The 14,409-nt window shown below is 42.6% G+C and overlaps 1 protein-coding gene across 1 annotated transcript in view; it reads right to left on the bottom strand.

Moving 5' to 3' along the window:
- HIPK3 (homeodomain interacting protein kinase 3) overlaps nucleotides 1-14,409 on the bottom strand; it is a 147,668-nt gene that overhangs the window by 42,434 nt on the left and 90,825 nt on the right. The window lies entirely within an intron of this gene.

The following is a 14,409-nucleotide window of genomic DNA, read 5'->3' as shown; positions in this document are numbered from 1 at the left end:
CACATGGTATAAATGATGAAAATCCCCCAAGTACAGGTACGAACATTTATTATTTAGTAAACAATGTGCTTTGTGTTTACCAGGCAACAAAAAAGTCTGAGATCTTTTTCTAAAATGTGTAATGCTAGGTTTCATAAAGTATCCTCAAATGACCTCTTATTCCTTATTTCTGTATTGCAGTACAGGTGGCAAATATCCAGACTTGAGAAATATGCTTGATGAAAGATCAGGTTGTCTAAATCCTAAAAAAAGAATTAGAAGTATGGCGCAATAAAGGAGTATAAACCACACAATCTCCCCAATTAGTCCATGAGAAATTGGAGCTCTATCAGCATAAAGTCCATGCTGGCATAGTCCATAAATAGGCACAAAAAGTAGGCAGATCGACCAAGAGAGGAATCGATCTCTGCAATATAACAAATGGACACAAGGGGGCGCCCCTTGTGTCCCTTTGTCTGAAACCCATTTCATACTGGAAAGCTGAACTCAACGCTGCTCGTTTCTTAAAGCGGACCTCCACCCTCAAGTGGAAGTTCCACTCATTGGAACCCTCCCCCCCCTCTGGTGCCACAATTGGCACCTTTCAGGGGGGAGGGGGTGCAGATACCTGTATAATCCAGGTATCTTCACCCACTCCCAGGAATAGCTAGCCACAGATGCCCCGCCGCACCCCCGTTGTGTTCTGGGAAACACACAGTTCCCAGGACACAACGGGGACCAATGAAGATGCGCAGCACGACTCTCGCATGCGCAGTAGGGAACAGGGCAGTGAAGCCGCAACGCTTCACTTCACGATTCTCTGACAGAGGATAGCGGTGGGGGCAGCTGAGAGACGAGTGATTGCTCGTCATCTGCTGCTGACATCGCTGGACCCTGGAACAGGTAAGTGTCCATTTAGTAAAAGTCAGCAGCTGCAGTATTTGTAGCTGCTGACTTTTAATATTTTTTTTTCAGGTGGCACTCCTCTTTAAAGTGTTACTAAACCTAGGACCCTGCATTTACTATATCTGATTGCCCACAGTACACATAGAACATGGACATGCAATTTTCAAGAAGTATAAACGGCTAAATAACTTTTCTTATCAGCAGTATATAGCAGGCTTGTGACTTCCATTTGTGTCTGGTTAAAGCTTGTAGGAGGAGTTTTCATTCTACTCTGACTGTCCTATGGGGCTGCAGGACCCCTGACCTCCTGTCTGGACAGTGCTGATCACATTCACCCTCACAAGTAAAAAAAAAAAAAAAAAAAAAAACAAACAAAAAAAAAACCTCTCTAGCAATATATACACACCAAACTGAGTATGTGCAAAGTGAGTTCAAAGCCTATCTTATCAGGAGATAGATCGGGGACTGTGGAAAAAGGAGAGGATCAGAGAAGATGGGATCAAATTGCCTTTTTACACAATGCGGAGGAGTAACCCTTTAGGTTCCACAGTGTGTATAACAAGCATGCTTTACTGCATATACAGACTGATTTTACTGTTGTGGGTTTAGTAACACTTTAAGTGTCACATAATCGGCACAAACCTTTGCATTACACTTATCGCTGGGAAGGCATTGCGTTTGTAATGTGTGCTTGGCGGGTGCCATTAATTACATTGGCACCTGCATGCAAATTGCAAGGAAAGTGTGATTAAACACGGTGTGGAAATTAAGCTTGGAACATGCCTTTCCAGCACCACATTCTGGTGTGAATCGGTCCTTAAACAGGGCATAGATGGGTTGTATTTTTCTCCACTGGGCTGAACAGAGAAAAAGAAACCGATTCCTCCATCCATGCAAGTGGGGTGAATTGAGGAATGCCCCTTGCTGGGACATTGTATTATAACAGTGGCTATTGCTGCTGATCAACAAAAGTTTTCTAGCATGTCCATTGGACAGACTATGATCTAATAATCGACATCTGGCAAACAGGGAGGGCCACACAGATCAAAATTCAGCTTGTCCCTGCTGAACCAGCCCAATTCCAATCTATGCCCAGCTTCAAGTATAACTAAAGGCAATTCAGTTTCAGTTGTGGATAGAGCAGAGAGGGATAAGAATACTTGTTAGATCTTTATTGCTACCTCTGCCCCCGTTACAGAGCTTAACCTTCTCCATTTGTCCTGTTCACCATTATCATCAAAAATGAACGTAAAAGAAAATCCCAAATTTTGGGTTGTCCCCAGAACAGTAACGGTGACACTAGTTCTGCTGACTTGGGGGATCCCAATGGATTCCCTTAATTTGCAGGGATTTCCTCCTGTTATTGGACAGGAAGTGAACGTAAACCTCCCCACAGATGGCAAAAAAACAAAAAACCTTGTACTCCTATCCAAAATGAAAAAAATGTAATAAAAAATAGTTTTGTCTACAGTTCTACTTTAAAGGTCCAGCATGCCACAATAAAAATAGCCTATGAAAAGTATATTTTTTAAACCTAGATTTCCATTGTTGGTGATGTCCAATAAGGTAATGCCCAAGTTATTTAAATCTGCACTTTAATGCACAACCGAAAAATTGTTCAGAAACTGGGTTGCACCCCTCGGACATTTCGTACATACTGTATGTTTGGTGAGGTGACATGGTCATTTTCATGGATTTAACCATCCACAGTTACTGTGAAATCTGAAAGAGTGTTGAATGCCCGTATTATACCAGGGACAATAAGGGGGCTGTATGAGATCGACGATTGTCAATGTGGTTCTCTTGCCACCATAACTTTCGATCAAAATTATTTCATTTCTGAGTTCAGAGGTCTATGAAGACTTTGTTGACAAAAAAAAAATTAATAATTACATAAAGCTTTTAAACAAACAAGATACAACAAGAGCTCTACTCAATAAGCTACCAGTTTGGATCTTCCATGGCTTTGTCTGAACATTCAGTGCCAGCTTCTACTTCTATTCAAGCTGCACATTGTGTGGAAGGTGGGTGGAAATGCCTATTTACATTCTGCAAAAGTAATTATGGGAAGATACTACAGTTCACTGAGAACCTGAGTACCAGGAATTTAGGGCCATCCAATCAGAACGTGGATCGCATGCAGGGACATGGAGAAATGAAGAAAGCTAGGGGCAGGAACGTGTCTACAATGCCAATTCATCTTCTCCAGGTACACCAGGGTGTGTAATGACTAATTCTGTAACCATAGCAAGCAGCCTTGTTTGTGTAATGTAACCATACCATTAATAATACAAAAGGATGTTTTTTCCTTCATCATGATATCAGACAATGTAACGTTTAAATCACCTGTTGCGGATATCGGCTTACTTGCAAGGACCACGGGGCTGACTGGATCACTTAAATCCCTCTTGTTCAACTGATACAGAAGGTTCTCTGATTAAAGTGGAAGTTGGGGCTACGCAATACTCCTCCTGTTTACTCCATACATGGAGGATCAGTTCACACCACAGAAACGCAGTCCAGATGCATTTCTAAATGGGCATTTTTATCACATTTTGATGCATTTGAAATGTGGTTTTGAGGCTTACAGTGTTTACCCCTCTTCTTTTTATTCATCTTAAATAGGGACATGTGCATTGCGGTGCGTTTGCCACATTCCAATATGGTTCAGAGCAGAAAAATGTAGCATGTTCTACGTTTTTTTTTTTTCCAGCCCTGGAAATGACCACACTAGTGTGAACTAGTTCACTGGAACCCATTTAACCTAAAGCCCTTGCATTTTGTTTCATTCCAGCAGAAAAAAAAAAAAAACGCACTGGACTGAATCTGGTGTGAACGGACCGCAAAGCTAGGTTCACACTTGTGCGGGTGGTGCCACTGCGGGACCCACACAAATTACTGCAGCTGCAACCACCAGCATAGCAGAGCGGGTGTTATTAATCCTAATGGCATGCCGCCTGCACTGAAAATCGTACTGGGAACTGCGCTACACTTACAGTTCCCAATGCGGGCTGCAATTTCCAAAGTAATGCAGGGACTTCTTTCCTGCATTTCAAGGGGCACGGCAGCCCATTTTAATTAATGAGCTGTCGCGCCCGTGCAAACCGTGGCCCACATGGCCACGTAGATGTGAATATTAGCTTAAGCAGAAGTTGCAATGTAAATGCCTTTTTGCAAGTTTTTCTATGCGGTCACGTGACTGCAAAGCTCCGGGTGCCTCTGTGTATAAGTGTTCACGCCCAACAGGGGGGTGAATCAAATAATGTCCCATCCAGTGCTCTAGGTGTTGATGAGGGAAAAAGCTTGCATCCACTAGCCACTTATGTACATAGAGCGGTATTAAGGTGATCATACAATCTGAATGAACATAAATATATAGAAGATTATACAATCAGTGTATGGCCAGCTTTAGAGAACCTTACACAATCTGATTGTACAATGTCTTACTGTAAATCTACAATCAACTGTATAGTGCAAGTCCCTACCTGCACTGATACTAATTAGATTGTTTACTCGCCTATTACATAGTTTTAATTATATATATATATATTAATTGTATAGAGATTGTACAATGTGAACACATAACAAAATGTTTTTAGTGTGGTATATTTAAAAGCAGAAAATAGAAGTTTATAATTGGAGCGTACATAAACTTTAATAAGATCTCTAAGGCAAGTAGCTTTGCATTTTTCTCAGTGCAGGTTTGGCTGAGGCAAGGAGATGTCACAAGCTCCGCCTCAGCCAATCAGAGAAAGCTTTGTATTCATTTGCAGAATATAAAGCTGCCTGTGAATGGCTGAGCTTAGCCTGACTATTTTGTTTGGGGAATGGGACAAAAGTCAAAAGTCATGCGCACCTGTCAGTGTAATAAATAGTTTGTTTGGGCCAGTTTGGTCCACGCTATTGAAGGGGACATAAAACGTGGAATTAAGGAATTACATTTAGTGGTATCACAGACAAAGCAGTCTACTCTCACTGAGCTGCTGGCCGCCTGCATGTAGTAGTGGACACACGTCACAGAACAGAAAGTACCCATAGCAACAAGATCTCACCTTTTACATATATAAGGCCCATTGTCAGGTGGCGTTTTTGAATTATTCACTTACAGCATTGCAAAATATTAAACGTGACCCCTAGACAAGTTCTTATTAAGAGGAGCGGGGTAATGGTTAGATCCCCCAGAGACTAGACTGCTGATGACAGCTGAGTAGCAGCACAGGTGATTGGCTGCAGACAGCTGTACGTGACAGTTGTGAGCTAGGAAACCAGACTAACCACCTGACAGTATTGTAGTACTGGGGAAGAGGGGGGAGGAAAGAGCTATACAACTAATACATCGCACAAAGAGCCTGCACTGTACTGGCACGCCCAGGCTCCAACTGTGAAAGCAACTGACCTAATATGAACAGCCAGCCGAGACGATAATAAAGTAACACAGAACAGGAGACACGTGTGGGAATTTCTGGAAAGCACGTCAGTTAGCAATGTTTGTTAGCTGGTATTAACCTCTTGCTGCCCACATAATGTGTATGCATAGTGGCAAAGAGGGTAAGCTTCAACACCCACACACCACACTTAAGCGTCCATGAGTGGCAGTGCCTCCTGTGCTGACAGCGCGCTTACCGCACGCTCCAAGCACAGCGACCAAGCTCTCAAAAGACAGATCTTGGTCTGTAGTAATGATCAGAATTCGGCAGGACTGGTTTCCGCAGCACTGTGACCACATGTGACAGCCAAGCGCTGTGGTTACATGATCAGCCAACCCTTGTCCCCCTGTGGTGTACAGACCCTATTAAAAAGCGATGCCGGGGCTGGGCAGGAAATAATTTAAAAATACTGATAGCATCAACAATTTAAAGAATATCCTTAAATGGCTGTAAACCTCAGACATGAAATATGAACAAAGCATATACATCTATAGTGTGTACTTCTCTCAATTAAGAGCATCAAGTGTCATTTCTGTCTGCTGCTTCGTTCCTCTGCTATCAGTATGAGTCACTTCTGACAAGTTTTCCTGACACCAAGAGAAGAAAGGGTGACAGGGACCTCCTGCAGAGTGACAGCATCAGCTCTGTTTCTGCATCCTGTGTTGGGGGGGGGGGGGGGTTCTCTTATCTCCAATCAGCTCTCAAAGCTCTCCTCACTACGCTCTGCGGAGTGTAACTTCAGCTCTCCACCCCTTTTTTCCCTCTACTCTCAGACAAGCTTTATAAAGTGTGGACTTTGAATGGCTGTAGAGAGGAGGAGACTGCAGATGAACAGGTACAACTTATGTAGGGGAATTTGTTTCATCTCGGTGTATCACCGGAGGCCAGTTACATCACTGGGTATATGTAAGGGTTTACAACCACTTTAACACAAGAACAGCAATGTAATATCATGCTGTTTACCAGTCCATAGATGTGTATTGACTGCAAAGAAAAATAAAAAATCCAGTGTCCTTCTGACTTCCAATGCAATGAACGGATATTTCAAGCAATGTTATTAGCGTCCCCAACTATTTTCACTACATATCAGCTCCTTCTCTATGTATTATGCTCCGTACACACGGTCGGATTTTCCAACAAAATGTTGGATGTGAGCTTGTTGGCTGAAAGTCCAACTGTGTGTATGCTCTATCGAACATTTGTGGTCAGACTTTCCGCCTACAAATGTTGGCTAGCAGTTTCTTACATTTTCCGCCAACAAATCTTTGTTGTGGGAATTTCTGATCGTGTGTACATAAGTCCGACACACAAAAGTTCACACATGCTCGGAATCAAACAGAAGCAGCCACACTGGCTATTGAACTTCCTTTTTCTTGGCTCGTCGGACATCTTGTACGTCTCCACGTTTGTAATTGTTGGTCAACATTTGTGCGACCGTGTGTATGCAGGACAAGTTGGTGCCAACATCCTTCAAACAAAAATCCACGGTTTTGTTGCCGGAAAGACCGATCGTGCATACGTGGCATTAGGGACACAAAGAGGAGGAGGAGGATGGGTTTGTAGTCCAAATCAGGAGCACAGCCTAGGGTGACAGCGCTCCTCCATGGATACAGTACAATGAGGGAGCGTCATCACTGTAGGACAAAAAATGTACGCAGGATCATCACGCAAACAAAGAAAAAAATAAAACAAATGCAGCCAATACACATAAGGATTGGTAGGGTGCAATATATTACATTTTTATTTTGGATTTAGATACACTTTAGGTTTGACACTTTTCAATAGTTACATAATGCTATTTACTACTTTTCTATTCCCGCAAAGCATTTACTGTATGTCTCATAGAAAATATTACATTTTTGCACAGCTTGTTACATTGTACACATATTCAAAGTTTAGCGTTGCTTTCCTACATGAACAATGAAAACACCAGAATTTGGTGTGTCATCTTGAGTGTGCAAAGTCCAGGCTTTTCAGGCCAGAGCAATCAATCGCTGCACGATTCCACAGGGTAAAGGGAGTGAGAGCGTTCATTATCTGAACATGTGACAAGCTAAAGAATTTCCCTCAGCTCGTTTATTCCTTTGACGTAGACTGATCTGGAGAGTGAGAAAGCCCAAGAAAAAAACCTGAAAAATTCCTAAACATGGAATTAGCATGGAAAAAAAATCCCTGTCTGATGCAATTTAGAAAAATATTTAAAGAGGAAGCACTTGTTCTAACTAGAAAAGCAGCATTAAAGTAAGGCTTCTGCAAAATTCAGACCACATCTTGTATTGAAGATCACTTGACTCAAATACTTTTAGGACAAAAAAAGTACTATATGGCTGCTTAAAGTAGAGTTCCACCCAGAAATGGACCTTCCGCGGGTCCAATTCCCCACTCTCCCCCTCCGGTGCCACATTTTTCACCTTTCAGGGGGGAGTGGGGAGAGAATACCTGTCAAAACCAGGTATCCACTTCAGGGGTAAGATTGCCTCAGTCTTGAGGGGTGATCCACACAATATCCGCCCCACCCCACCGCCCTCTGGGATACACACAGGTCCCAGAAGACAGCATGCGCAGTAGGAAACTGGTTGTGAAGCTGCATCCTTACTAAGCTTCCTTAGTAAGCATTCCGGTGCCTGCACCCAGAGTCAATGGATGGGTCGGCTTCGGGTGCTGACATTGCGGGCTCCCTGGACAGGTAAGTGTTCTTAAATTAAAAGACCAGCAGCTACAGCATTTGTAGCTGCTGAGTTTATTTTTTTTTTTTTTCATCCAGGCAGAACTATGCTTGAAAGGGATTGTCTCATCTTTTTAGTTAAATACAACAAACATGTTATACTTACCTGCCCTGTGTAATGGTTTTGCACACAGCAGCCCAAATCTTCCTCTTCTCAGGTCCCTCTTTGGTGCTCATGGTCCCTCCCTCCTGTTGAGTGTCCCCACAGCAAGCAACTTGCTATGGGGCACCCAAGCCAAGCGGTAGTTCCTCGTGTCCAGACACGGAGCTGCAGCCTGGCCCCTTCCCTTTCTCTCCTTATTGGCTGACTGACTTTGATTGACAGCAGTGGGAGCCAATGGTGCCGTGCTGTGTCTCAGTTAATCAGGAGGGAGAGTCCCGGATGGCCGAGGGACTCCTGGGCATCGCTGGACAGAGATGAGGCTCAGGTAGGTATTAGGACGTGCTGGGGTGGCTGCTGCACACAGAAGGCTTTTTGTGTTAATGCAGAGATTAAGATGAAAAACCTTCTGCCTTTACAACCCCTATCTCAGCCAATGAGTAGGTGAGTCCCAGGCAGCTGAGACACTACTGCAACATTGCTGGATCCAGATGGATCTCAGGTATTGGGGGGCTGCTGCACACAGAAGGCTTTTTATCTTAACGCATTAAGATAAAAAAAAAAACACTTCTAAACTTTGATGAAGTTGAGTTCACTCAGATTAGTTTAGCTTGAGATAGAATGGAGAAGGTTTGACCCTCTGACAAGTTATCATTGCGGTCTGTGTCCCCACTGGGGAGATTCATGTTTCTCTTTGTCCTGGTCTTCATCATTGTCACCAAGACAAAAAAGTGAGGGGCAGTCCAACATTTTAGAGCGGTCACCACAGCAAAGCAGTGAGGGTAAATCATCCAATGGGGACAGATGTTGGGTGACAATTCTCCAAGATGGGAATTCCCTTGAGTTTGAGACACTTAACTTTCATTTCCTGCTGCTTCTTTAGGACAAGAAGTAAAGGAAAATCTCTCCACGGAGAACAAAAAAAATAAAATAAAAATAAAACAATAGGGGTTTTAACCCTTCCCCATGTTATCAAATAAAAAATAATCAACAAATCCAGTCATATATCACCCTAAAACCAGAGGAGCTTACAATCTGATGTTCCTACAGCACACAAATACTCAACGTAGAGAAAATTCTGGGCAGACTTGTGTGTGGGAAGGAAAGGGGCTTTTATACAGAACTGACTCCCCTGATATAGTAAAGTTTTCTAGCAAGCTCATGGGCACATTGCAAGTAAAAAGGAAAACCACTGCAACGAAATGGAAAACCACTGTAAACTTTTAAAATTAGGGATGCACCTTTGCCAGTATTTTAAGACCAAGTACGAGTACTGATACGTTTTCTCAAGTACTCACCAATACCAATATGGCCCCTTTCACACTGGGGCGGGAGTGGCGTCGGCGGTAAAGCGGCCCTATTTTTAGTACCACTTTACCATAGTTTACCATCGGTATTTGGCCGCTAGCGGGTTGGATTTAACCCCCCGCTAGCGGCCGAAAAAGGGTTAAAACCTCCCGCAAAGCACCGCTGCATCGGTGCTTTGCCGGCGGTATAGCCATGCTGCCCCACCGATTTCAATGGGTATGAGCAGTTTAGGAGCGGTGAATGCACCACTCCTTCACCACTCCAAAGATGCTGCTATGATGACTTTTTTTTACCATCCTGCTAGAGCACCGCTCCAGCATGAAAGCCCTCCAGCTTTCACACTGGAGTGAAAGGGGCCAGATTTTTTCAGGTGCTATTTTTAGCGATGTGGCGCCTGAAAAATGCCTTAGTGTGAAATGGGCCTTACTGATACCCACTGCATTTCAGTACAATTTTAAAGAGTGTCCGGTGCGACTTTCCGTCCAGTTCAGGTGCGATTTACAGTGTCATACACTAAAAATCCACACCTAAATCGCTGAACAACATTGCGCCGGACTCTTTTTACAAATTGTACCGAAACCGGCCTGCACATGTGTGAATCCATACTTGAAAGTATTGGTTTTAGTATTAGTTTTAGTATTAGTACTAGTTTTACCTGCAATTTTTGGTTAAAAGTTGGTAAAAAGATCTCTTTAGGACAATAAATAAAAAGCACAAAAAGGAAACAAGTATTAGAATGCGCTCAGAAGTACTTGTCCATCATAAGAGAATGTGGCTTCGTTCTGCTATTGTACATAACCTAATGTCACAGCAGATGTGCAATGGGGTGCCGACATCAGCAGGATTTTTCAAAGCAAAAACATACCAAAGAGTACACTGCACCAGTACCAAGAGCTACCTCATCCAATTCCATTTTTTATATCGGTTAACTCATTGATAAAAGTGGACTGTAGAGATGAGCCTGGGCATCCTCCGAACTCACCCCTTATCCGAACATCAAAAATTGAACTTTTCCTACTTCAGTCAGCTGCAGGCTGGTCAGTCCCTGCCCCAAAGTACATGTTAATAATGGGATGGGATGCTAGTGATGTCAGGGCTCTCATCTCTACATATTCTCATATTTAGCCCATATAAGTGTACTGATATCAACAGGATCCCTCCCCCTTTTTTTTTTTTACATGACCCGACCTGCAGTGGAATAAAAAAAAAAATAAAGTAAAATTTTGATGTTCGACAGGTTTTTTTCTCATTCTAAAACCCCTTCCTAAATTTCCCAATAAGTTCCAAATAGTTTTAAGTGTATGTAAACCTTAACTATGAATGTGACTTATTTGTTCCTTTTGGTCTCTTGCCACTCTTTCCACTGAAAGTGTTTTGTTATATCTGTTCAATAAAGCAGGCCATAGACCAGTCGAAAACCAATCGGAAATTCTAGGAAAAAATTTCAGATCGTTCGTCTTTTGCATCATTAGCCTTCCAGCTGTGGCCTACGATTTTCGTGCTGCAATCAGAAGTACCTGATCCAACACGCTGGATTTATAATTTTTTGACTGATAGAATGTTCGATTTCAGACTCGTCTGTGGCAAAACGATTGATCCTGCCAGAAATCTTGTGAGCTGATAAATCCCTTTGCCATCTGCTTCTGCTGCACTGTTGGCATCGTTCTCTGCTCTCTCAGTAGACTACAGACTCCCCCCCCCCCCCCCTCAATTTCCATGCTATTGAGATAACTAGAGAGAGGGGTGGTTCTGTAGTCCTGACACAATTGCTGTCCTAGGGTGACAGCACTGTTCCTCCACAGATACAGTGCAATAAGCACCATCACCCCAAGACAGGGGTAATGTGTTACTGGCAGAGTCACAGGTGAAAATAAATGGAAATAAGCATGAAAAGAAAAGGAAAGTAATACACCAACCATATGTAAGTGACAAGCTGCAATATATGACATATATTAGATCAACTTTAATCTTGGAGATTAGGTCTGATTTGAACTTAAATAGGGTTTTGAGCTTGAAGGGTAAGCTCACCTTTATAGAAAAATCTGTAGGATCCCCTCCTCACCCCCCCCCCCCCCCCCGGTCCCGCTAACTTGGAGCCATGTGATCTCCCGGCATTGCATAGCCGCCTCACCGGTCCGGGGTTTAGAAATCCCCTCGGCTTAATTTCCAAAATGTACCTCTTATGGAGGTACGTTTAGGAGCATTCAAATTGGTGAGTGCAGACCAATCAGAACCCACGTAGCCCGTCCTGTCACCATGGGCAAAGAGGGGAAAAAGCTGTGGGTTTTCAAATCCCTTGACTGGTATAGAGGGATTCGATGTGGCAGAACAGACGATTGTCGCTCTCCAGGTTAGCGGGACCAGGTGCGATTGGGATCGGGCGGAATGGATCCAGTGTAAGTTCACCTTAACAATTTTCTGTAAAGGTTAACTTACACTTTAAAGTGGAAGTCCAGCCTAAAGCTAAAAAAAAAAATCGCTACATCCAGGATCCAAGACTAAACAATCTAGCCCTTTAAAAAAGAAATCGCTATACCTACTTTTTTTTTTTTAAGCGTATCCGGTCTCCAGCGGTGGAAGCTCTGCAGAGGACACAGCTGACAACGGCTGTAAAATGAATGGGAAGCGATATCACCCATAGACAGACATACTATGAGGCTTCCGTCGTCGGCTGCTTCCCCTGCACCCACCTCCACAGCAAAGCCGCGGCTGTCAGCTAAGCGTGGGACCGCACTTTAGAAAAGGCATGTATACCGATGTCTTATTTAGAGGGCTAGATAGGTTAGTGTTAGATTGTGGATGTCTGTAGATGCAGCAATTTTAGTGTTAGGCTGGACTTCTATTTTAGGGTGAAAACCAAAGAAATATAGAGAAAGCATACATACACAATACTCCCTTTTTAGCTACTGAATTAGAATGTGTGTAAACGCCAAGTGTATTACAACATGCTGAATATACAGTATGTATCTGAACCCATAACAGTATAGTTGCCAACAACCAGAAGTGACATATAATGTAGGTTAGAGCTACTAATAGTGTTAAAAAAAAAAAAAGGGGGGGGGGGGGGTTATGTCCTTGAGGTTTGAGACTTCTAAATTCAACACAATCACAAATTCCATTTCTCATCACCAGGAAACCAAGAACTTTTGGTTTTTAGAAACAAAAAATGATTAATATCTATATGACCAATTACATATCCGCAGCATGCATGGCTGTATATTTATGCACAAAAAAACTGCTGCTGACAAATGTTGTGATGAGATCAGTGGTAAGAATACCTCTGCATTCATGACAAAGACATTACAGGTATTTTCCTGCAGAGAAAAGCAGTCCCCCCCCTACTTAGGACACATTTCTTTTCTAAGCTCCCTGTGAATTGGTGGAAAGAATGAGCAGAATATTTCAGCGGTTAGAGCAGAGATTCCTGTATGAGTCAGAGTAGTGGCAACATAAAGCAACAGTCACCACCAGGCACGTAAAAGTGCTATTAAAAACACAAATGGTCAATGCAAAACTACCACAAAGTGGAAACTACCATATACTATTCAAATGTTCCAGAAAAGTACGGCTGACAAACAGTAAGATAATAAAAACCATGTAAAAAAATAAATAAATAAAAAATAAAAACTCTGCAATTTCTCTACTGCACATTGTTTCAGCTTGGTACAATGTAAATAAGCATTACTCATACCTGATGAAGCACTGGGAAAGCCGGAAATCACTGTAGTAGTCGGCCTGTGCCAAGTGGCTGCCCCACCACACACTGGCCATGGAGGGCATCTCACTTGGCACGACCACCATTCATAAATTGCCTTGTATTTTTTTTTTTTTTTTTTATAAAATACAAGGTGTACTCTGGTTGGATAAGTTGGACATCTTGGCATCACCACCCCTCCTCTCCGCTTTGTCTAATCAGCGAACAGTTCGTTAATCAAGTTTAAAAGCGCAACAAAAACAACATTTATGGGTAGGAAAGCACTGCAATTAACCATTTAAATTACTTTTTCTGTGCTTTTACCTGCAGCTTTTTAAGCTGGTGACAGGGTTTCTTAAAGAGGAAACTGCAGTCTGCTCACATAATTTGTATTAAAAACATCTTTGTCATTCTGAAGCTTCCCTCCAACCACTTCGCATATTATTTTATATATACTGTGATTCTGTACTTGCCAAATATGCTGGAGAAATCTCCCTCCACTAAGTCTGGCTGCAGTCATTTTAACTGTGGGCAGCTGAAGCTGCTGCCTGTTCACTTCCTGTATTTACACAGGAGGCACACCGCCAGCTCTGCAGCTCTCATTGGACCTCTTATGACTAATCCCTCCTCCCTTCCTGGTAAACTCTCACGAGAGTGAGAGCTGTGCACAATGTCATAAGCCTAGGCATTTTACCAGACAAGAAACATGAAATGGGCTGTATAAGGTATTTACTGGCAGAAAAAAAAAAAATGTTCTAAAACAAGGGCAGAAGATTTAATAGATGAAAAAATGACTGGAGTTCTGCTTAAAAGTAGAATTCCAGCCAAAACCTCCCCCTTCTAACTCCTAACACCTACGCTGACTAACCTGTGTAAGAAAGATGTATATACTTACCCATTTTCTGTATATTCTGCTCCAGTCCAGTTAAATGATCCGACTTCCTTGTGCCAGTCAGCAGGTGCATGAAGAGAAGAGAAAGGAGCACTTACAATGGATGGGCCAAAGGAGCTCATAGGAGATATAAATCGATCCAGGCTTTACCAGCTGTTGATCCCTCTCTCCCCTGCAGCTGCTGCTGGCTGACACATGTGATTGGACCAGAGAGGTATATAGGTATAGGTATATATATATATATATATATATATATATATATATATATATATATATATTTTTTTTTTTTTTTTTTTTTTTTTTACATGGGTCAGCATAGGTAAGGAGGAGAGAGGGGACATCTTTAAGACTAGTTAAGAGTTTTGACAGAAATTGCAC

The sequence above is a fragment of the Lithobates pipiens genome, unplaced genomic scaffold, assembly GCF_037356315.1.
Source record: "Lithobates pipiens isolate NorthernLeopardFrog02 unplaced genomic scaffold, aLitPip1_a1.2 Scaffold_10, whole genome shotgun sequence".
In the NCBI taxonomy this organism is placed as follows: Eukaryota; Metazoa; Chordata; class Amphibia; order Anura; family Ranidae; genus Lithobates; species Lithobates pipiens.
The sequence above is the reverse complement of the archived record's forward strand: the minus strand, read 5'-3'. Positions and strand labels throughout refer to the sequence as shown.